This window comes from Ostrea edulis, chromosome 1 (assembly GCF_947568905.1).
Source record: "Ostrea edulis chromosome 1, xbOstEdul1.1, whole genome shotgun sequence".
Taxonomy (NCBI): domain Eukaryota; kingdom Metazoa; phylum Mollusca; class Bivalvia; order Ostreida; family Ostreidae; genus Ostrea; species Ostrea edulis.
The window spans coordinates 28176071-28201361 of record NC_079164.1 but is presented as its reverse complement, the minus strand read 5'-3'; the positions used below and the strand labels follow the sequence as shown (position 1 = coordinate 28201361).

General features: G+C 34.7%; 1 long non-coding RNA gene across 2 annotated transcripts; it reads left to right on the top strand.

The window, feature by feature from the left end:
- Nucleotides 1–2836: 2836 nt before the first annotated feature.
- LOC125665317 (uncharacterized) lies at nucleotides 2837–17292 on the top strand. Of its 2 annotated transcripts, XR_008801674.1 has the most exons (4): nucleotides 2837–3775; nucleotides 6838–6899; nucleotides 9219–9278; nucleotides 17027–17292. It is a non-coding gene; the product is annotated as an uncharacterized LOC125665317 (long non-coding RNA). The 2 variants fall into 2 exon arrangements; XR_007366212.2 differs by lacking the exon at nucleotides 2837–3775 and having other exon boundaries at nucleotides 6555–6899.
- The last annotated feature ends 7999 nt before the right edge of the window (nucleotides 17293–25291 follow it).

Genomic DNA, 25291 nt, shown 5'->3' with positions numbered 1-25291 from the left:
GGTTTAAATTTGATATCAAGTTAAAAATGGACAACAGAGCGTAATTTTTTTCTGGCATTATATGATGTTCCTTTCTTTGTCAGAATGGCTCGAGTCCATGTTAAAATATTAAACTTTTACACTGATTACAGAACATATAATGAAAAACACCTTTATTACACATCTTTAAGCGCAAAGTAGGTATTCTTTTTAGTGTAAATAACATTAGAGACAAATACACAGAGCTTATTATATAGGTTTTACATAAAAAATATTTTGCACCATTACGAAGATCCTATCGAAATGAAGCCCTCTCCCGAAAATGTCAGAATAAAAAAAAAATAGGAGAGGGCCGGAAGTTAGTTCTAAGAAGTCTAGTTTACAAAGGTTTAGTTCTCAGAAGTTTGATTTACAGAAGTCTTGCTAACAGAAATTTAGTTTACAGAGGTCTAGTTCATAGAAATCTAGTTTACAAAAGTCTTGTTTACAGAAATCTAGTTTACAATGTACAAAAGTCTTGTTTACAGAAATCTAGTTTACAAAAGTCTTGTTTACAGAAATCTAGTTTACAATGTACAAAAGTCTTGTTTACAGAACTCTAGTTTACAAAAGTCTTGTTTACAGAAATCTAGTTTACAATGTACAAAAGTCTTGTTTACAGAACTCTAGTTTACAGAACTCTAGTTTACAAAAGTCTTGTTTACAGAAATCTAGTTTACAATGTACAAAAGTCTTGTTTACAGAACTCTAGTTTACAAAAGTCTTGTTTACAGAAATCTAGTTTACAATGTACAAAAGTCTTGTTTACAGAACTCTAGTTTACAGAACTCTAGTTTACAAAAGTCTTGTTTACAGAAATCTAGTTTACAATGTACAAAAGTCTTGTTCACAGAAATCTAGTTTACAAAAGTCTTGTTTACAGAAATCTAGTTTACAAAAGTCTTGTTTACAGAACTCTAGTTTACAAAAGTCTTGTTTACAGAAATCTAGTTTACAATGTACAAAAGTCTTGTTTACAGAAATCTAGTTTACAAAAGTTTAGTTTGAATAAGTTTAGTTCACAGAGGTCTAATTCACAATGGTCTAGTCTACAGAAGTCTAGTTTTCAGAATTCTAGTTCAAAGAAGTCTAGTTTACAGAAATCTAGTTCACAGAAGTCTTGTTTATAGAAGTCTGGTTTTCAGAAATTTAGTTTACAGAAGTCTAGTTCACAGAAGTCTACTTCAAAGTGGTCTAATTTACAGAAGTTTGGTTTTCAGAAATCTAGTTGACAGAAGTCTAGTTCACAAATTTCTAGTTGACAGAAGTCTAGTTCACAAATTTCTAGTTGACAGAAGTCTAGTTCACAAAGGCCAGTTCCGGTTCACGTGAAAAGTCAGTGTGGGGACTTTTTTTGTTAGGAACGTTGACACTACCCAGGAACAAAAGTTTGGAATGAAATTACATGTACATACAACGTCTTTACGTTATCTATGTATTTACATAAATGAGCTAATTTTCTTGTAATATTTTTACTAGAATACATATATTTCTAAGTTACATGTATTTACGAAAGGATGGACTATAAATCAAGAAAATATAGAATTTTTTAACCCTATGAAAAACTTTCTAGCAATGCAGATTTTGCTTCATTTGTTTGTGTGTTTTGAGTATGATTAGATATTAGGGGTATTGCACTGGTTTCATGTTACATAGCTGGAATACTGTATCATATTTCTGCTCTAATTATGTGGAACCAACAGATTCTATCACGTAACTTTCTTTTCCCCTGACGATTTCAGAGATAAGACTTTGAATTTGTAAGTATTGTTATCAGGTCAATCAGATTTTCTCTCCGAAAGGCGATGTTAATGATTCCTAATTCAAGCTAATGTTCCGTGATTTCAATGAGGATTATGAAACATAATAGTGATCATCTTTGAAGTACCCCCATTGTCCACTGTTCGTCTTTGTTGAATTTCCCACACTGTGTAAAAGTCTTTATACTAATTTGTAGCAAATCCTCTTTCGTATTAAGTTACGTATAGAGGGGAAACAGACATGACTCAATCGGTGTATCATCGCAATGTTGCATTGTCCTCTCATCGACACTGTCTGAACTCGCCGAGCCCAGTAGTAAACGCCAAACTCTATCAAATATGTTGTAGAAAATTCCTTTAAAACAGGGTTTGTAAAGGTTTCCCCCCAATATGCAGCCAATGAAAATAAATGAAGTATGGTAGTTAATACTAGTAAATATTTTGAATATACAAAATGTAATCCGTTTTTCTGTTCGTTTACTTATCAAAAATGTGATAAGAATATGATATGGCAACCTATTAATTGCTGCCTATTTTTGCCTTTCTTCCTTCTGGTTGGTTTTTTTGCTTACTATTCCCATCATCCAGTCGATTACTTGTGCCTAATTAGAAAAACATTATGTACCTCGAGAACCAATTTTACGTGGGCTTCGTTATCGGTAGTCTGGATGTCACAGAAAATGTCCACCCTAACAGGAAACTCGCGTGGAGGACGGTGTAAATAAATAATACATGACATTGCCATTATACTATCTTATCATATCTTAATTTTCATATATCATAAAACTATGTGAACGCAAGCAATGATAAATTGAAAATCTACTAAAGAAAAATTATAGTCTCTGAGTTTTTTGACATTTCTATGCATTTTGATCAGATATGAAAAAAATGTGATACATTTTAAAAGAATTTTAATGACCTTAGGAAGGAAATCTAGATCACTAGACATAATGTAGAGTATCATGAACAGTTTTATTTATCTTCAGACACCACCATGCCAATGTTCATCGTAAATAATAGGACACCGTGGTCACACAGAGGGCAGCAGCGCCATTTAAGTGCAACTGAAACTGAAGATGGAAACGACACGACATGACCGGCCAAAGGTGGACGCTGGTCAGTGGGGTCCCCTATATCAATGGATGTCTGAGTCAAACAGGTGTTTGTCCCCTGGACACATTAAAAAACAACTAAAAGTTGATATATTGAGAGTGAAAATTTTAATAAAATACTCGACAGAGCTTGTACGTACATTTGTACATGTATATAATTTCGTTTAGAATGTAAAAAGAAACCATACTGCAATCTCTGTCGTGGTAATAGACGTGGTATTACCAATTTGATGAACAGAAGAAAAAATTAAAAAAGAATTGCTCTCATCAGCCACGTACCTCAAAACACTTGACTTGATACCAATTCAATATTTCGGCAGTGTGATGCAAGATTAGCGATTAGTCAGTTTTATCACTATCTTAGTTAAATGCAATCTGCCATCATTCGAAGTCTATTTGCACATCTGTTGTATACAGATCTTAAAATTAGTGAATAGGTGAGGAGGTGTGTTTAATATGACACCTCTTATTTGTAGTTCATATACCTTTTATTTTCATTCCTGGCGATTTTCTGCTGCGGTGTGTAAATTACAGCAACAGAATCAATCTGGTCCATAAATTGCTCTTCTTAAACTCTTTAATTGGAAAACTGATATTGCACGGGAAAATCGTGACAAGATAACTACCCTGAAATTCAGTTAATAGCTGGGTGGAGAAGACGGACGCAAAAAAGACATCCTATCTTTGTTTCCTGTGTGGTAAACGTGTGATAGACCCGTGAAACTAAATCTGAACAGAGGTCTGTTAACAGCGTGGGAACGTATGCAAGTCGGGCTCGGAATTCTCCTTGAGGAAGTGATACCTAGTAATCCCGTCATGAAGAGCACATTGTTATATAGATAACGAGGAGCTACACAGTTCACCATGCAGAACAATTTAATAGTCGTAAGCAGGCTCCACTACTTTTAATACCATCAATATAGAATATGACTTACGTTTGACAAGAGACATTGTAAAAATTTAGTGTCGCACAAACCACGACGATTGGGGGGAATGTAGTGCATTCAATTACTAGAGTGTACAATATATGTACATAGAAAATCTAAGCGTTTGTATTTTAACTCTGTTTTGAAGATTCGATACAGACTTCAAGACTCATATCCTATGTTGAATTTAGTATGGCTACTTATTACAAATGATTTACATTGTATATATTTACATTGTACTGATTCCGTAAGATGCAGTATAATTTAAGATAGAGGAGGTGATTTGAATAAGTTTTATCACAAACACAACGACACACCATGAATATTACTGTAGAAGGAATCATGAAATAACATGAACAAGATAATGTTCTGTCATTATGTTAATGCAATTTTATTTTAAGGAATATTTGTATTATGATATAATAATAGGCTTGATAGTTAGTATGGTAGGCCATTTCCATTACCCAGACACACCCACCCATGTTTTCATTGCTTTATATCCAAAATAAAACAAACTACCTAGACACTTATGCTTTTTATGAATGTATGTACAGTGTATACTTTAGGTTTTTATGACAAGTTGAATGACCAGTGTTTTTATCGAGAAATAAAATATATTAAAACAATATGTGTTTATTACCTAATAAAGCATTGTTTTAAATTATATAAAACAATGTATTCAGTATAGGTATCATTCAACTGTTTAATTTCTGATACTCAAAGTAGTGAGATAACTACTTGTACATGCATCATATATACAATTAAACTTTGCACATCAAAACTAATATAAATCACTGGCAAAAAATAGGGCACCGCTAAATCGGTACATGATACGCCTGCATACATTATTGACCCAGGAATTTGAACAGGTAAAAAGGAATTATCCACAAAAAGATTTCGTCGGAGTTGCAATAACAATGTATTTTGCATTAAATAAATCTAAATCCAAGGGCTGTAACTCCTTCCAAAATAGTGGGATAGCATTCCCCTTGTAATATGCACATCTACTCATTGTGACCTTCCTTTGTACTAAGTTTCATTGAAATCCCCCAAAGGGTTTAAGAGGAGTTGCGAAGACAAGGTACTTGCATAAAATAAATCTAAATCCAAGGGCCATAACTCCTTCAAAAATAGTGTTGCAGCATTCTTCTTGTAATTTTCACATCTCCACATTGTGATCTTTCTTTGTATCAAGTTTCGTCAAAATCCCATAAAGGGTTTAGGAGGAGTTGCGAAGATAAAGTATTTTGAATAGAAAACATTAAGTCCAAGGGCCAAAACTCCTTTTAAAATATTGAACAGCATTCCCCTTGCAATATGCACAGCTCCACATTGTGATCTTTCTTTTTACCAAGTTTCAACAAAATCCTCTAAAGGGTTTAGGAGGAGTTGCGAAGACAACGATAAAGGGACAGACGGGCAGACAGACGAACGACAGCGGTATAGCATAATACGCCCGTATTTTTGTGCGGTCGTATAAAAAGCGTATACTTCTTACAATGAAACTATCCAAACCTAAGTGTGTTGCAGCAAGACGAAGAGTAAACTTATTTTCTCATTTCTTGTTATGATTTGCAAAATATGTAAATATCATAATTTTATTGAAACAACAACAATGCAACAAACACCGAGGTGAACCCCATTTAACACGGTATCTTTTAAAAGGCTTGCAATTTTCTGTGAATAAAATTATTTAACTTACGATAATACTCACAAAGATAAGCAAAGAATACTTTTGTTTTTTGTATTTTTTTTAATTAGAAAACAAATGCGGGGGAAAGTGTTTGATATACATGTACCTATTTACTGAATGATGTTGTTTTCATCCTTGGCTATATCGGATAATGCACAATTCAAACAACGCAAATGCAACGTTGAGCCTCTCTAATGTTCGATCTATAACGGGTTCTCTCAACGTATTTATCATTATGTGTGGACACCCCCACCACCAATTTAATAATAGGGCTAGGTTTTAGATAAAGAATTACAGAACAAAGTAAACTAACATGCATTAAAGTGGACACAAAAGCTATATCTGGTGGTCTTACGAGACATCGACATCTTCATAGACAACTTTTCCATAAATTTCAATTATTTGAAACAGTATACCTTCAGTTGAATTATAAATATGCAAATTGCTAGCATGGGTCAGTCTGTGAGGATAATGTCCTCTGTTATTATATTCCCTTATGACAAATCATGTAATGCGGCTACCCGCTGGTCGTCTGCCCATTGTCGTCTGCTTTCTGTCGCCATCATTAAGGCTCGTAACAACGGGCTCCATGGGATATGGGTATTTCATCTGTACCTGTGTCTTTAGAAACAATCTTTATTCGAAAATTAATAGCAGCCATATATTCTAACATTTGTCACATTTATATGCAGCGATGGTCACCCAAACAAAGCCAGGGGAAGGCTGGTCATTAAGATATCACATTAAAAAAAGCACTTGGAATATGAAGAATATAATTTAGATGGTCATTTAAATATATTTCTTCAACATGATGAACGCTGTCATTTAAAACCCCTGAAAAGGACATCTAATACAAAGTACTACATGATATTGCTTTAACTATAAATTTCACTGTAATCGAAACCAAGAATGTGCAGAAAATGAGAAATCCCACATCTCTTTATGTCGCTGGAATATAGATTAGATCTAATTGAATACAAGTTTAAGGCATTTTCAAATGATCAAGCAAGAAATTAACTCTGGTTTAAATAGAGGGGCATCTGTATCAATTGAAATCAGAACATGCCTTTTTACTTAACAAATAATATTTAAAGATTTGGGATACTTAATACTTTTAGGGAATCTTTGTAATCATGATAGGTTATAAACGATAGGCATGTAATTTCTCATTGCTATCAAACATTGAAAGGTCACGACAATTTTATGAAACGATTATAGAAATAGAATTGTGAATCATTTAATGTTGTTGTTTTTGTTTTTGTTGTTGTTTTTTTTGGAACGTTTGAGGTCTATAGAATACTTCTAAAATGTATGATAAAATATTTCAGAAATAACTGTCTTGAGTTTGTTGTTGATGGACTGGGATGACCAGAGTAGCTATTCAACAAAAGTAAGGTCACTATTTTTATATAATGGATGTAATTGATTACGTCTTTCTTGAAAGTAGGGACCAACACTTTCCAGGCAGGAAGCTGCCGAACATTTCATGGCATGTTCTAAATACATGTAACAAAGCAAATTCAGCAGGGCCTCCGTCGCAATCCTCATCGGCTATCTATGTTCAGGACACACCGACGTAATACGCGCCGTATTGTCAATATTCTCTATAGAAAAGTAACCGCATTCTTAAACTTGTTGGGTCATAATATACAAAACGCAGTTGTATATATTGCTTGATAAATGAACTGCAACAATATCTATCTCTTTTCAATGTCTGGAACTCGTGCTTTGTGTGCGGTGGCGGAATGATTATGGGTCCGAGCCTTGGCCACCACAGACCTTAGTCGCTAAAATAAGTAACAAGTGTTCTTTCGTCAAGTGCTCAGCATTCGAGTGATGTAAATGTGTTTCGGTCACATACGTGATGCAGTGGACGTTGGTACGGTAAAGAACTCGTAACTGGTTTGTATGGTCCGTCAAAACGCGTTAAAATTTGTGGATCACCCTGTATTATATACACCATGGGTTGTACACAAATATCTATTCATATGAAAATGTAATGCCCTTGCTATGTTGGCACGTTGACGACTGTGATTGTAAATGAGAGTATAAATTCATTATACTTTGAAGGTTAATTTTTGAGAGACAGCTTCACTTTCTTAAAACTGCAAAATTTTCTACATCGCAGATGTTCCGTCAGTCATGTTGGCATTTTGACACCACATGACAGTCCACTGTGACCTTGGAAAGATCGCGTGCATGGTTTGTCACTTATTCAATTCCACAAGGTTCAATCTGAAATGTCAATAATTACATGTACAGTTTAATTTACTTTGATTTTGAAAAGGAAAAACCATTTGAGGAATATCTGTTTTCGAATTCCACATAGTGGTATGTTATGAAGAGTGAATCTAGCTTCCGTTCATTCTTGAAATAAATATACAATACATTTATAGTTTGTTTCATGCACATATGATTGTTCTTGATTCTTGTTAATGAAAAGCGAAGGTTCAACAATGTACATCGCTACTGCTGGATTCTAGCTAGATCGATTTAAGCATTGCACTATGAAATGTTACACGTCACCATATCAACGGAAATGATATGAGAATTATTAACCAATACTCTAATCTAAATTAAGATATTATGTTTTCATTGTGTTTATACTGTTCAGTCTATTGATGCTCTTTGATTTTTACTAGATCCTGGTGTATTTTATAAAAATATGTAGACTGCTCAACACAATACATTGTCTACATGTACATGTATTATCTCTCTATAAATTAGTTTAGTTATTATTTTATTATATAGATAACGATAATCCATAGAGACAACCCAGAACTGCAATTGTTCCACCACTAAATGTCTTGAGAGATGATTCTTACATCGTTCCTTTGTCCTCATGTCTGGAATACTATTACAGCAATTTATTTTCAAATGTTTATTTGTCTTCATATGCGTGGAAACCTATATTCCTGCACAAAGTGGACACTTGTTTTGTATAACCCACTGTTAATCCATTGGAAAGTGCATCTCTCTGTATAGGATTCAGTTCAGATTTTGTCAGTTGCTTATAATTCTAAGAAAAGAATGATATTATGATTTAAATGCACTTCCTGGTAATGCAGGAGTACAAAAAGACAAAATATAGGAGTGACCGTTTAAGTACATTATATACACAGGGATTTCTTAAAAACTTTTGATAGAAACTCCGTTTACTTGATCAACACATAGGGTTCACGGCGGGTGTGGCCGGTCGTCAGGGGATGCTTACTCTTCCTAGGCACCTGATCCTACTTCTGATATGTCCAGGGATCCGTGTTTGCCCAACTCTTTGTTTTGTGTTCCTTATAGGAGCTACACGATTGACCATTTCGTTATCATCACTTTTATGCATATATTCAATTATGATATAGATTGTCTAAACGTTTTAGGGTCATTTCAATGTTCATGTTCCACCTGGTAAATAAATGTACAATTGGTCAACTTTGATGATATCTGGATAAAGGACCACTTGGAAAATGCAAATTCAAAACAGATTTGAAAATTTATGCAGTTGTGTCCATTAAGACCAGCCCCTATCAATTATACAGTGTTTACTATATAATACTATTTATGATATATCAAGTACATGTACCGTGTAGTTGAATGATTTGACAGAGTATTCAGGTTTTTTTTTTTTTTATATATAAAGGTTAGCTAGGAGGGTACACTTTTGTCTGCAAAATTTAGATCTGTGGATATACTAGATATTTTATAATACTGACAGGTAGACCTCGTGTGGCAACTGAAATCAGCTTGACTAAAATTGAAATACCTGCAGAGTATGGTAAGTTAAGAGATGGAATGTTGTTTACAACAGCTTGACTTCTCCCTGACCTGTCCTCGATGATTCAATCAACCTTTTTTAACTTTATCATTGAAGATGTGAAATCTATCCACTCTCTTACACTCAAGAACTTCTATCAAAAGTCTTATTACTTCACCAGGGTTGTTCACCCTTTTAAGACATTGATTCAGTGATAAAAAAATAACGTTTATGGTATGATGAAGAAACACAAAAATGGATCATGAATATTTATATAATTACTTCTTATGATGTAACTGAAAACACCCGTCCATTATCACCCGCCTGCGTAGTGATTGCCATAGAGACTCTACACTATGTGAAAGTTATGTCGTTAATTGATTTGCTGTACGAAACCAACTTAGTAACCATATCTCAGGTCGTGTATTGGAGATCTAAATGGAAAATACTGCGTACAATCTGTCACACAATCAACATACGATCTAATTGAATATTTTTTCCTGTCATTCTTTAGTATACGTGTATTTATCAATGCTTTATATCAAATTATGTTTTTGTAATATTGCTTTTATAGGTATACATAATATACATTTGTATAGTGCTTGGAAAATTAATAAATCATTGCAATGTTTTAAATCTATTTCAACATACACACTAAATAATATTGTCGCAATGCAATGTAACATATTTGTATGCTATTTGATATTCTCTAAAATGTAAAAAAAAAAAAAAAAAAATTACCGACAGGAAGCCACGCGTAAATTGTTTGAAATAGAGAAGAGGGATGAAATATATTTGAAAGATTGTCATAAAATGCAACTGTTGATAACCCCCCTTTTTTTTTTATATAAAACACAGAGATACACGTTACAACAAAAGAATATCTGCATAAATTACCAAATGAAATTTCTAAAAACTACAATCCAAACCCTTTTAACGAGAAAATTGTGAAATGAAAACAAAGAGTGTGTCTACTTTTGACCATAAATCGCGTTTTCCCCCGAAGAATATAAGTTCGCCAAGCGTGGCATGTTGTAGAGACATAATATTAAAATAGAGAACAGCTGTCTGCGGACAGTAAAATGTAGAAAATGGTCAAAAAGATATTTGTGTGATATTAAAAAAAAACCCATTGCGTTTCTTGATAATGCATACATTTGTAGAAAATATTTGACAGGTTTTACATAAGCATTGATTTCTGAGAACGTTCGTTTTATTTTGATATGTTGTTAGAAAAATTCTTGGGCAATTAAGAACCTTTTTTGTGTAAAGTGAGTATAAAATAGAATGTAAAATGACATTCACATAAAAAAGTGATCGATCTCATAAATTGTAAAATATCTTGTAATTGTAATGATGTCCATTTCCTCATGTTAGCGATGCAGATGTGATAATGTGCTTATGAATCTTGATAAACATGCACATATATAGTACGTCCGTCCATCTAAACAGCCCGGAATTCAGACAGAAAAGAAATTAAAATGTAGAAATAAGAAATAAATTCGATTCATTTTTCAAAATACACGAGGGCATGAACTGCAACGCTTCAGCCGGCATAGTTTTACTTAAGCTGGCGAAAAGCATTGCAATTCATGACCTCATGTATATTTAAAACTGAAAATTATTTATGTGAAGACTACGTAGACTTCAAAGGAGGAAAAAGGTTAACGCACAAACAATAGGTACGAGACTTCACCTGATCAATGATAGGTCCGCACGAGATTTCACCTGATCGATGATAGGTCCTCACGAGACTTCACCTAATCAATGATAGGTCCGAACGAGACTTCACCTGATCAATGATAGGTCCGCTGATCCCCAGCGAAATCCGTTCGGATTTTAAAACATTGCAGAACAAGACTTCAAAAGACTACACAATACAAAAATGTAACGTTCACACCATCTCTTTGTTTCGTTGTAATTAGAAACCAGTTTCAATATGGTTCAATATAAAGGTGAAGATAACGAACAGTGATCATTGTCATAACTCGTATAAAGAATACAAAATTAAGAGTAGTACAGGCACGGATCCCTGGATATAAACATGTACATGTACCAATAGCAGGTGCCTAGGAGGACACGGTTAGTCACATTGTTAAAAGGAGTCCCTGGTTTGTTTTTGCCCAGGATACCCTTCAATTTGTATGAAAATGTATCTCAACTACAATCTTCTAAAGAAAAACACCCCACATAATATTAAGGAAATTCTAAATTTATATCACGTTAAGTCTGTAAATGAAGAATCAAATTGATATATCACAGAATATTTGCGAGAATATTATAAGGTTTATTTTTCAAAGAATGAATGAAAACATTGTTTTCTAAATGTAAATATTTCAAATGTTTCTAGTTTTAGACAAGAATATGTTGGGAAAAATTTTATTGTATGAATTAACATGCAGTGCCTTGTATGCTTAAAATTCGGTTAATGGTAAATTCACGATAGACATGGAAATAACGAAATTATAATCATTTTTTGGTGAAAATATCCCTTTGAAGTATTGGGATGGCATTGAAAGAAGCCCCCATAAAACGTTTTGACACATTTTATTTGTAAGTCTATAGGAAACCCGGATAACCGTGGAAAATGATGGATAGGACTGGTGTCTCTAGTCTTTGTGATTGAAATTTGATTTTTATTTGATTCTTGATTTCTGAATTATGTTATCTAGTCGAATGAACATCTATTGACACATACTGGACGATTGTAAATTAAATTGAATTATGAATAAATCATTACATGGACAATCTATTATAGAAAGACGTTTTTATGACCGTAAAATCATTCATGTGACTTACGAAAACGTTTTAATGCTAGATAAAAAAAAATTATACGATTTTGCCCGGACAATTAAAATTTATACGAATCATTTAATCATTTTGATTTACAGATTCCGCGAACTTACATATACATTGTATTTTTCATGCATTATATATTGCATGTCACATGCGTTATATCTTGTCTTTGTATTATGAACAAGTGAAGATAACGATCAGTTTATATCAATCTCATAAATCCTCTAAAGAATTCAAAATTAAGAGAAGAAACCCAGACCCCTTGACATACCAACGATGGAATTGTGTGCCCGGGAGTAAGCATTCCTTGTTAACAGGTCATACCCACAGTGACCTCTATATCTTGATCAGACAAAGGGAGTGGTATGCAGTCAAAATCATCTTTTAAAGAATGACCTAGCAATTTATATGAAACACGTCAGACTGCATTCAACCCAGTGATAGCTTTTATTTGCAAATTTTAAGTATTTATGACGACCATATGATTTGCAAAATGCTGACTTTAAACGAGACAGCTGAAACCCCTGTAATATCAACTTACTCTTCAGTAGCCTGACTCAATTTAGAACTTGATCATACGCGAAATATGCTCTCGCGTATCGAATCAGTTGATAGACGTAATCACTACATGCAGGTGGTACGTGTAATGGACTACTGGTAGATAAATATGGAAAGTTGACAATGGAGAAGCTGAATCATGAAAAAGTGAAAAAAAGATCAATCTCATAAATCCTATGAATATTACAATATTAAGAGAAGGACAAACACGAACCCCTGGATAGAGGTGTTATCAGGTGCCTAGGTGGAGTAAGCATTGGTTAATGACCAGCCACACCCGCCCAGAGTCCCATACCTTGATCAGGTAAACGGAGTATTCCGTAGTCAAAATTAAGTATGTAAAGAATGGCGTAACAGTTGGTATGGAACACGTCCTACAGCATACACCTGTAACGTGTTCTCTACTGTGTGAGACGTGTGTTCTGTGTTTTGTACTTTATATGTTGTGCTTCATATTCATTATCTACTGCATTTGTACTGTTGATGTTGCATTTTTATGCATAACACTTTATTCCATTGCATTTTTTTCTGCATTATATATGCTATACTCATATTTCTATACGCATTATATATGATATTGGTTATACATTTACAGATATATTTCTATGTGGAGGTTGAGATGAATATCAATAAAGAAAACCTAACAGTAGTAATTCAATTATTTACTCTATTAAATACCTTTGTAACACATCTGCTCAGTAAAACCTAGTTTGAAATACTATAATATCATTGAAAAAGTTCCCTCGGATTATGCAAACAATGATCTAAGTGAAACATACAAATGTCTGTCCAGGAAAGGGGAAAAGACTGGATCCACCCAATCATGTGTCAATTGTACCACAATACAAATCACTAAATGGACTATAGGGTGTACTTCGACACGTTTACCATAATGATACATGTGAAATGGAAGCTTTCATATAAGATTAATTGTGGGCTTGTTAGACTTGCATCTATAATCGAAAGTATCATTTTACTTCACGTTAAGTTTGATTTATGTTATACATTATCTTGGACCTGAGAAATGTTCAGTAGACAGTACAGACAAATATCTATATGTAGATCCCGCCGGGTCAGGACACTTTAGACAACTGCCTCCCCGCGGTCGCCCTGACTGGTCAGTCTAAACGGCACTCTTAATGTGACACGGCCTCCTCCGGTCATGCTATTTTCTTGACGGCCACTTTAAAAACACAAGTTTCAGTATCGTTTTTAATGTTTAATCGGCAGTAAATGTAGATTGTAGACGCGATACTAAATAAACATTTATCATACGTAAATGGCAAATGTGCTCCTGTCAGAGGGCAGCTGGGTGTTGTGGACCTCATAGAAATATTTTGCTTACTGTGGCCTTAAGGTAAAGGAATATATACCTGGAAAGTATGAAAATAAAGCAATGGTACGATAGAATGTATTTGAAGGTACAACAGAATGTAGGAGCCCTGCAGAATGTAATATAAATATTTCGACAGAATTTAGTAACAGTACGACATGATGTAACAATGGTACGACATGATGTAACAATGGTGCGACAGAGTGTATTAATGGTAAGACAGAGTATATTAATGGTACGACAGAGTGTATTTAATGGTACGACAGAATGTATTGAGTAAGGGTTAATGTACGAGTATCGCTCCATTGCTTTTAAGGAATGGAGTGATATGACTACATTGACCCACTTAAAAAACTAAACTTTGTGCATTTTCATCATGTCTTACGTTTTTCATTCTTTTGTTGCATGCATTTATATCTACTTGTATAAAGGTTGGCCTACTTTCCGAACACTCCATTCATGAAAAATAATGGAGTGTTCAAACAAAAGAATGACGTCATAGGTGGATTTTAATGGTACGACAGAGTGTATTAATGGTAAGACAGAATGTATTAATGATAAGACAGGGTGTATTAAGTACGACAGAGTGTATTAATGGTACGACAGAGTGTATTAATGGGGCGACAGAATGTATTAATGGTACGGCACAGTGTATTAATGGTACGACAGAATATATTAATGGTACGACAGAATATATTAATGGTACGACAGACTATATTAATGGTACGGCAGAGTGTATTAATGGTACGACAGAGTGTATTAATGGTACGGCAGAGTGTATTAATGGTATGACAGAATATATTAATGGTACGACAAAATATATTAATGGTACGACAGGGTGTATTAATGGTACGACAGAGTGTATTAATGGTAAGACAGAGTGTATTAATGGTACGACAGAGTGTATTAATGGTACGACAGAATGTATTAATGGTACGACAGAATATATTAATGGTACGACAGAGTGTAAGACAGAATGTATTAATGGTAAGACAGAATGTATTAATGGTAAGACAGAATGTATTAATGGTACGACAGAGTGTATGAATGGTAAGACAGAATGTATTAATGGTACGACAGAATGTATTAATGGTACGACAGAGTGTCTTAATGGTACGACAGAATATATTAATGGTACGACAGAATATATTAATGGTAAGACAGAATGTATTAATGGTACGACAGAATGTATTAATGGTACGACAGAGTGTATTAATGGTAAGACATAGTGTATTAATGGTACGGCACAATGTATTAATGGTACGACTGAATATATTAATGGTACGACAGACTATATTAATGGTACGACAGACTATATTAATGGTACGGCAGAGTGTATTAATGGTACGACAGAGTGTATTAATGGTACGGCAGAGTGTATTAATGGTATGACAGAATATATTAATGGTACGACAAAATATATTAATGGTACGACAGGGTGTATTAATGGTACGACAGAGTGTATTAATGGTAAGACAGAGTGTATTAATGGTACAACAGAGTGTATTAATGGTACGACAGAATGTATTAATGGTACGACAGAATGTATTAATGGTACGACAGAATATATTAATGGTACGACAGAGTGTAAGACAGAATGTATTAATGGTAAGACAGAATGTATTAATGGTACGACAGAGTGTATGAATGGTAAGACAGAATGTATTAATGGTACGACAGAATGTATTAATGGTACGACAGAGTGTATTAATGGTACGACAGAATATATTAATGGTACGACAGAATATATCAATGGTACGACAGGGTGTATTAATGGTACGACAGAGTGTATTAATGGTACGACAGAATATATTAATGGTACGACAAAATATATTAATGGTACGACAGGGTGTATTAATGGTACGACAGAGTGTATTAATGGTACGACAGAATGTATTAATGGTTCGACAGAGTGTATTAATGACACGACAGAGTGTATTAATGGTACGACAGAATGTATTAATTAGACAACAAATTGTAGAATGAAGCAGTGGTATATCAGAATCTATTATTGGTTCGACAGAATGATTGATTGAATATTGTTTAACGTCCCTCTTGAAAATATTTCACTGATATGGAGACGTCACCATTGCCGGTGAAGGGCTGCAAAATATAGGCCTATGCTCGGCGCTTATGGCCTTTGAGCAGGGAGGGATGTTTATCGTGCCACACCTGCTCTGACACGGGGCTTCGGTTTTTGCGGTCTCATCCGAAGGGCCGCCCCATTTAGTCGCCTTCTACGACAAACAAGGGGTACTGAGGACCTATTCTATTCCGGATCCCCACGGAACACGACAGAATGTAACAAAATGTATTTGATGGTACACGTATAACTGGACGTAGCAATAGTACGGCAAACTGTAGCAGTGGTGTGACAGAAAGTAGCAGTGCTATGACAGAATGAACTAACATTACGACAACATCTGTACAGCTAAGCGATGTTAGTTTTCATATAAAAGTATCAGATGTATTGTAGTTCACATTTGGTGTCTTTTGGTATTTCAAGTTCCGAAATATGTGGCCACTCTTAAATGATTTATAGTTATTTATAATGGATCATATAGAGTATACAACTACTTCAGAGTACTGTCTTTATTATAGTGAAGAGTTTACCCCCAATCAAGCTCTTTTCCCGTGGGGATCCGGGTTAGAATAGGTCATCAGTGCCCCTTGCTTTTTGTAAGAGGTGACTACATGGGGCGATCCTTCGGGTGAGACCGCAAAAACAGCATTTGTGGCACGATAAAGATACCTCGATCTTGCTCAAAGGCCATAAGCGCCGATCATAGGCCTATATTTTGCAGCCCGCCGTCGGCAATGGTGATGTCTCCATATGAGTGAAAGATTCTCGAGTGGGACGTTAAACAATATACAATCAATCAATCACTCAAGCTCTTCCTTTTCTGAACGATAGACGGTGTGACAAAGTGAAAACTTCATCCAAATTTGGATTTGTTTACAAGATTCTGTGAATACCTGTTTACAGGGGTTTGTAAATATTTGGATAAAGTAGCTGCTTACAGAATAATGAGAATTTTTAACTGCTATTTGTTTACATCATTTTGTGAATATCTGTTTTCAGAAGTATGTCTGGCTGTTTCTGTCTCAGACTAAAACACATTAAAGTTCGGAGAAAATGTTACTTGTTCTGGAACAAAATGGGACTGAGGTACGCCAACATTGTTTTGTTTCCATTGGTACATCATTTGTGATGGTTGTTGGCTACCAAGCTGTGATGCCGTCATTAAACCAGTTTAAATCTATAACAGTATCATACGCCGTGTTCTATCACAATTACAGATGACGCAACACCTCTTCACATTAGATTCATGTCAAATCTAAGGAAGAAAGATAATTTGAAACAACCTATATATCGTATCGTGATTTAGAATATCTTAAACTTTTTATAAGCTGTTATCTGCTCCAAATCAGTTTATCTTGTTTAGATTTTAAAAAAAAATCACTCCTAATGTAAATGAAAATGTATAAGATGTTTAGAAAATAAACATTTGTTTAAATATACTTCTGTGTAAATCGTCTGTAATTATCTTTAGGGATTTCAAAAACAGAGAATGGTCACGTAGTGTCTACATAATTGAAAGAAAACATCGTGTTATTTACACAATCCCCCAATGTTGGTTTAATCGCATAATGATGATACTGAAGCAGAAAATTTGATATAAATGTAAATTTCAAACCTGTTTAACCTTTAAATGGTTTTCCCGATAATCCCTCTTCTTGGGGCTTTTATTCCTTTAATGACACACGTGAAAAGTGAAGATAACGAACAGCGATCAATCTCATAGACCCCACAAAGAATACAAAAGTAAGAGAAGGACAAACATATATACACGAATATAAGGCATGGAGGACAACTTCTGGAGAGAGCACAATCTAAATACAATAATCACAGAACTTAACGTTAATGGATCTACCATAATAAAAGACAAGACCGCTGGCGATGAAGCAGCTGTCATTTCTTGGTACATGGCTGTGTGTAACTGTTAACTTGTAATGATTGATTAAGAACTAAAGGCAAGAATTATTGCATTCATCATCTCGTAATTGTAGCTAGGGAATCCAATAGACCACGTACGGAATGCAATAGATATGTAAATTCCAGTAGTGAGTGAGGTGTATTATAGTGTCACGTGTTCCCAAAAAAATCTCACTGGGAATAAATATGTAAAAAGACATTCATGTTTTAGGGAGAGGTGGTCATAGAATTAATTTTATAGATTTTCCGTACAGGAACAAACTACACCTTATTGCTTCATAGATTGCACCAGGCATTGCAGGTTTTTATGCATTTAGAGTGAGGGGTTATAGAATTATATCTGGGCTAAATTTAGAGATTGTCCGTATAGGAACATGGTGCATCCGTCCAATATAGTCATTTAGTTTATTGTTACACAGATTGAAACAGACATTGCAAGTTTTAAAGCAAACAAGGCTGCTGACAAATAAGGTGATGTTACAGGGATTTAACGGTCGTGTTTGCCCTACTCCTAATTTTATATTCTTTATAGGATTTATGAGAATGGTCTCTGTTCATATCTTCACTCTTTTTTCTCTATAGCTTAAGGAAAATGGACCGTGGTTATGCTACAACTAGACATTGGGTCATAGTTTTGTGCGATTCATTTTAAAGACTACATTGGTCTATTTTTGGATATCACGTGCGATTTTCATAGTTTTTATTGTTAGTCTATCGGCGAGCTGAACATTATGTGCTAATGTTATTATATCACAGTTGGTGTAGAGAACTTACACGTCAAGATATGTTTGGAAGGTTTGCATATGCATTCATTTACAATAGTTTAGTCAGTTTTATGCTTGGTCGCCATCATCTAGTTGTGGTCATACTACGCTTTGATTAAATCTGTGACTCTCATGTTTTCACAAGTAATACATAATGTATATTTGGAGGTTACATGTCGATGTGTTGGGGATTAAATTTTTTCTGGACTGCATGTATGTGAACAAACAGCTGAGCGCATGTTTCGATTGATGCCTTTCTCCTCCAGTGATACATGTACATTTGTACATATAGCAATACCATACTTAAAATTGACCTATTTAGAGAGACAGAATGTTGCTGAAGGTTGTTTATTATCTTTTTTGGGGGATATTCTTCAAGTCTTATTTCATCGATGTTAATATGATTCATTATCTAAGGGGTGGTGCTACTTTTATTAAAGAAAGTCTGTTGTTAAATCAAGGCTTACCGTGATTATTGTTTTGTTAGGAATGTCCAGTAAGACAAGAACTAATGCCCGATTTCTAGCTTGGTGATAGCTACCGTGACCAATAAAATCATTAACGAGGTAGAATGTTGTGGGATTTTTTTCCCAGTTGTGTTTAAATTAAAGTTTTAAAAAGGTTTTGGTTAAATTGATAAAGACTTTCGATTTCTGATCACTAGGTAAAAAGGTAATATTCTTTGTGTTACTTTATTTATACCTCTTTCTTCTACAATCGCTTGTTTGTCCAGGAGCCCGGTAGAAAGAGACACAGTTCACATGTAAAAGAGCAATGACATATAGGTCAACAGGCCTGACGCGTAGTTACACGATATTACGCTGATGAATGCGGCTAGAAATCACGTAATCACCTCTTTGTACCTCAAATATCACGTTACTGTTCTCGTGCTTGACGAGAACAAACCTTCCACGGTTGCACATGAAAGTAGCTTTTAACATTGATTGAGTAGATTTTACTTGAGATTATTTAATTAAAGATGCCTCACATTTGCTATTGTTTATATGCTACTTAAACCAAACAATATCCAACTTGAATTATTATTAAATTTATAGCGGGCAGTTTCACTGCAATATTTTTGTTGACGTCGCAACTCTTGATCTGCCAGTGTTATTGAGTACATTTCGTTGGAGAGAAGATAGCGTTCCAACATTTGTTCCTGTCTATCTGATTGTTCCCTTTAAAAGTATGATTCTATCTGAAATGGAGTGCGACAGATGACGGGGTACTGTTTCGTCTCACTTTTGCAATATTTTTTGTGTCGAAACAATTATATTGTCAGAATGTTTCAAACTTCGACAATATTAGATTAACAAAAAGAAATCAGGTGGCTTGCACTTGACATGTAAAGATTGAACGATAATCGGTGTGTATAGAATTTCATAAATGACAATATGCGTTCCTTTCAATTCATTGTCCAGATTTCTTCTGATTTAAAGAATGTGGCACTTCACCGAAGGACAACACGTGCTCGAAAGACCAGCCTAGATTGTAAGATAAGAATGGAGATCCCTTGTAATTCAGAAAGTGAAATAAACCTCTTTTCACCTTTTACACAAGAAACGTAAGCAACGATGTTTAATTGTTTTTATCTGGGTTGTAGATTACCTGATTTTCATAGATGGGCGATTTTGAAATTCAATGGAAATGATCTGGACAGAACAATTTCACAGAATGGTAATTGTTAACGCATACTGATTTTTTTTAAATATGCTGTTTGAAAAAATAAGAGTTTGTGGACCTACAGGAGAATCCGGAAGATATGCCCTGGGACAGCTGGACCGTAAACCATTTCACATCGTCTAAAATAAAATTTTAATAATTCTGGAATTAATGTTATAAAAATGCAACAAAATCATTTAGATCCATCTACATTTTAATTTTAAATGATTAAACACATTTTGTGTAGAAATGATGAAATGACACAATATTATCGGCAAGTCTTTGGCAGTATATGATACTATACTTTTATTACTTAGTTTGATTGTAGTGAAAGCCAAGGTGATTGATAAAAAGTGCTGTATCATATTCCTGTGTCATTACGCTTTAACCCACTATCAAAGTTGAACGTGATGTAAGTTAAATTAATCTGGATCCAACGTCTGTGAAACTATATTCTCATTATCGAAAGAATCCGATGGAGATCGAATTGTATTGCAAGGGTGACATGAATTAATATTTAACAGATTGGAGAAACTTTTCATAAGTACCATTTCCTTTGCAATCGAGCCTCAATTTGTTTCAAGAAGGTACTTCTGAAATTGCAATATTGTGTTTTAGAATGACACTAATAATGATAGATTGATTAATTTTATATTGTTTAACGTCCCTCTTCAGAATTTTTCACCCACATGGAGACGTCATTATTGCCGGTGAAAGGCTGCAAAATTTAGGCCTCTGCTCAGTGCGTACGGCCATTGAGCAGGGAGAGGTCTTTATTGTCACAATCTGCTACACCTACTGACTGTGACAAGGGAAATCGGTTTTTTGCCATCTTATCCGAAGGACTGCCCCATTTAGTCGCCTCCTACGACAAGTAAGGTGTACTGAGGACATATTCAACCCCAGATCCCCATGGGACCGATACGTAAGAGCATGTTCTGTACATTATAATTTTTATTTTTAAATCGAGGAACATGTAGGCAACTGACAATTGTTGATGTTACAGGAGTTTCAAGAGTCGTTAAAAGTCAACATTTCGCATATCCAATGGTCTTTACAGTGATCTAACCTGTAAATACAACCTGTCATTCTGTTGAATGCTGTCTGGCGTGTTTCATACCAATTGTTAGGCCGTTGTTTACATATTGATTTTGACTAAGAATACTCCGTTTACCTGTTCAAGATATAGGACTCACTTCGGGTGTGACCGGTCAACAGAGGGTGCTTACTTCTCCTGGACACCTGATCCCTCCTCTAGTGTTTCCAGGAGTCCAAGTTTGCCTTGCTATCATATTTGTATTATTCATAGGATTTATGAGATTGATAATTGTTTTCTTCATTTTTTCATCCACATATAGTCCCGTGGATATCCCGGTTAGAATAGGTCCTCAGTACCCCTTGCTTGTCGCAAGAGGCGACTAAATGGAGCAGTCCTTCGAATGAGACCGCGAAAACCGAGGCCCCGTGTCAGAGCAGGTGTGGCACGATAAAGATCCCTCCCTGCTCAATGGCCATAATCGCCGAGCATAGGCCTAAATTTTGCAGCCCTTCACCAGCATTGGTGACGCCTCCATGAGTGAAAGATTCTCAAACGAGACTTAAAACAAAATACGATCATCCACATATATATAGAGCATGACAACACATTTTGCAGCTTATAGCTCCTTCAGTCACGTGTTATTGAGGTGTTTTCTTGGTGAAATCATGGGATTTGCGTTAATGAAATCATGTGATTTGTGTTAATGAGTAGTCTGTTCGTGTAAAATTCAACAAATAGTGTGTTAACGCAGCGGAGGAATAAGTCAACCTATTTTGAATAGCTAGCACGAGAAAATCTTATTGTTGTGGTTAAGCAACGTGAAACGAAAACTTTGACGATGACAAATACAAGCCGTGGAGTCAGCTGTGATCTTGGTTCGGTTCTTCCCCTCACAAGTACACACATCTTTTGATGGAAAAGAAGATAAGGTCCATCAGAAGGGAAATATGTCCTGTACATTGAATGAAAAGGTACATTGACTGGTGAGGGTGATATCACGATGACAAACTTACACATTTTCAGTTTGGATATATATATATATATATATATATATATATATATATTGTGGATGTACACACGTAACACAAAATGGTTTGTGGTACATAATATAGAACAAGATGTAATGTCTTATTGCATTTCACTGCATTTCTACGATAGTCTAATATCCGATTATTTTCCCTCATTATGTTATAAATCTTATTCGAAATATAAATGTTCAGCGCATTAATTGTATTTAATAGTACCTGTCTTAATAAATGAACATACGTATGTTTGATTTAGGATATGTATATCATGCAATAAAGTTGTCGCTGTGCCTATCTTCAATTGAACTTACATGCAGGGAATTATAATGATTTTAATTTATTCACTTTGCTTTGTATTTGGATATGTAACAGTGCATCTCTCAATCTGTATGTTTTCTTCCTGTTGTACGTTTGACAAGTATATTGTGCAGCAACATACTCAATGAATCGAATTATTATATAGGATAATTTATGATTTGCATTATGTAGGATATGCATTCACCGTCATTTATAAAATTCGCAGTTCATATGTACTTATATAAAGCATGAAATATGCGTGGCAAATAATGTAGAAATAGTGTATGTATTAGGTACATACAATTAATGATAACCCGTATTGGGAATTTGGAAGATAAAATGAAATGTGAAGATAACGAACAGTGATCAATCTCATAAATCCAATAAGCAATACAAAATAGATACATGTAGTTGGGCAAACACGGACCCCTGGACATGCAACATATATTTTAAATACATATCCCTCCCCGTTCAAAGGCCGTAAGCGCCGAGCATAGGTCTAAATTGTGCAGCCCTTCACCGGCAGTGGTGACGTCTACACATGAGTGAAAGATTATCGAGCGGGACATTAAAGAACACACCGTACTGATCGCCACTGTCACTGTCGTACAAATTTACTTTATTTACTGTCTTTCAATCCTATGGCATTTTAACAAAGGCTTCCTTGGCCATGGACAATATATGTACTCCTTGCAAAGGGTGTGAAAATGGCGGTGGGCAAAATCAACTTGATACAGGAAGTGCTTTGAAATATTTTTTAAATTCGAAAATAACTTTCCACAATATGCATACTGGTTTAAATCTTAAAACTATAGAGAGCACTAATATATCCATAAAACAGCAACATATTTTAGATATATTCAATAATAAGCGACCAGTCATTTTATTCTACTTCCTCAATTTCTTGATTGAAGAACTTTTGTAATTTACTACTCTAAAAGGATGCATTGAAGCAATTATTTCTCTTAACGTGAGACAATTAGTGATAGTGGATTAGCTTATCTCCCCAAGTCCATTTCATCTAGCTTCACGGAGCGGAAAATTCGTTCTGACATCGACGATACAAAATGCTCGTTAGATAAGGTTTACGAATGTATTGTCCATGAAAAATAGAGGAGAAGTCCATTTTTACTTTTTTCATCAGTCTAATCTAAACGATCTGATCTGTAAAGGGTATATGCCCTATACAGTTCTATATGGGCATTTATACAATAGTATTTCTCTTGAAAATAAATGGGCACTATCAAAGGTTAATACTTTTTGAAATCTACACTGTTTCCATTTTCAATAAAACTCATTTTGATGATGTCTTTTCCACAAAATTTCAAACTTGATATTTTCTTCGCTATTTTATCAGACCCGTGATTATCTACGCGATGTCCTTTTCGTTTTAACTTCCCGCTTCGGCCTGTCCATCAAAGATTACGCAAAGTGATTATACGACATCTTGCAAACTTTACGTGTATTATATTATTATTATCTTATTAATCAGTTAATATACTGAACTACGATATTTAACGTAAAAGAGAATCTTCAAAATTCAGTAAAAGCACGTGTCATCACTTTTATCATCGTTACGGTTTCCACTTTACAAAATTTACTGTGTTAGTGATGAAATGTATAAAGTTCATAAACTTCTATTCCTGTCTATCATTTTGATCTTGAAAAACTTTGGAGTATTTGACAATTATATCCGAAAATTTAACAAGGGTTCAAGCAAACATTGTATCTATCTTGGAGACATCTCTTATCCTGTCAAATCAAGGTTCCCTATTTATTCAAAATTGATTTCCTTTTTTATAAAAACGAAACTGTGTGAGTGTCGGCTTTCATTTAGCACTCCGCAGCGATGTCCCTTAAGGTCCGTTAAGAGTGCTTTATTCCAACCCTCCCCTCTTCAACACGGTGGTGTCTGTCAGTGTGAACTGTTTGCATACTTGGAATCAATTTCTTGTTTTCATGCAAAACGAGTTTTTAAAATGGTCTTACCCCTTTTCATCAGTTTCACAGTGTGTGTCTCGACTGGGTAAAACTACGTCGACTTAATATAACTACCATGCTACATACTGTAATACCACTGCTGATACTTATGAACTATTATTAGTAATAAAGTTACCCCCAAAAAAACTATTAGTAAAACTGTTGCATGTATTCTATGTGTATTCTAGTAACTAATTATATGTCTAACATATGGCAACAGGAAATATACACAAGTGTATCTTAACAACCCATGCCCCGATATGTTTTGAAGTGTATTTTGTCCATGTACATGTATGCTTCAACAAATGCAAGAAGCTAGCTTTCTCTGAACCGTTTGTAAGGGTGCTCTTTTCTTTTCCAGCGATATCTTTAAAAGCTTTAATTTGAAAAAGCTTCTATGTTGAAGTGATTCTTCAATTTCTAATCGTCCAAATGTACTTCATAATAGAAATAAAAACCAAAATGGCATTCACGCCATTCAGCAAGACGGGACCTGCCCTACACGGTGAAAACAGTGTTTATGGGCTCGTGTAACGGAACTTTCTTGTCGTGTGTGTGACGGTATTTAAATCTATGCGTCACC